Raw genomic sequence first — 927 nt, 5'->3', positions numbered from 1 at the left:
TATTCGTTGGTAAAAGAGTAGCCCAAGAGTTGGCGGTGGGTAGTAATGACTAGTTGCATTCCCTCTAGTCTTACACTGCTAAATTAGAGACGGCTAGCACAGATATCCCTCGTGCAGCTTTGCGCGAAATTCAAACCATTCATCTTTAATACTAGTTCTTATCCTTATTTAATACTGTATGAGGAACAACTATATGTCATCGTTTCTATAATACTCATTTTGCACTACAAACAAATAACTGAAACCGAATTAAATATACGTTAAATAAAACATTAGATCGTTTGCTCCTTTGTTTGTTTTAGAGCAAAGCAACATTTGGCTATCTGCTGCGTCAATCGAAGGGAATCGAACCCCGGAGTTGAGCGTTGTAACTCTATAAAACAAAACAAAAAAAAATCACAGCCATCAAATTATTTACGACATTTTAATTTTATTTGGAAATAATTTACATGTTAACTTAATAAATGATTTTCATGTAGTTGCAAGTACGTAGCTCATACACAACATTTAAAATGACAGAATTATAGTAGTATTAATTATAATTGAACTATACTTTTCTTATCGTTCTTCTGAAAACAAACGGACAAAACGTACAAAACATATCCCCACTTTCCTTGAAATATACTAAAATATTGAAAAATAGACTTCCAATGCAAATACTAATATTGTCACAATCTCATCAGACTTGCTTTATTCTTATGTGCTTTATTTGACTAATACCTATACTGTTATCACAATCTCATCAGATTTGCTTTATTCTTATGTGCTTTAATTGACTATCACTTATATTGTTATCACAATCTCATCAGATTTGCTTTATTCTTATGTGCTTTATTTGACTAATACCTATACTGTTATCACAATCTCATCAGATTTGCTTTATTCTTATGTGCTTTATTTGACTAATACCTATACTGTTATCACAAT

The sequence above is a fragment of the Limulus polyphemus genome, unplaced genomic scaffold, assembly GCF_000517525.1.
Source record: "Limulus polyphemus unplaced genomic scaffold, Limulus_polyphemus-2.1.2 Scaffold229, whole genome shotgun sequence".
Lineage (NCBI taxonomy): Eukaryota > Metazoa > Arthropoda > Merostomata > Xiphosura > Limulidae > Limulus > Limulus polyphemus.
Note: the sequence above shows the minus strand (reverse complement) of the source record.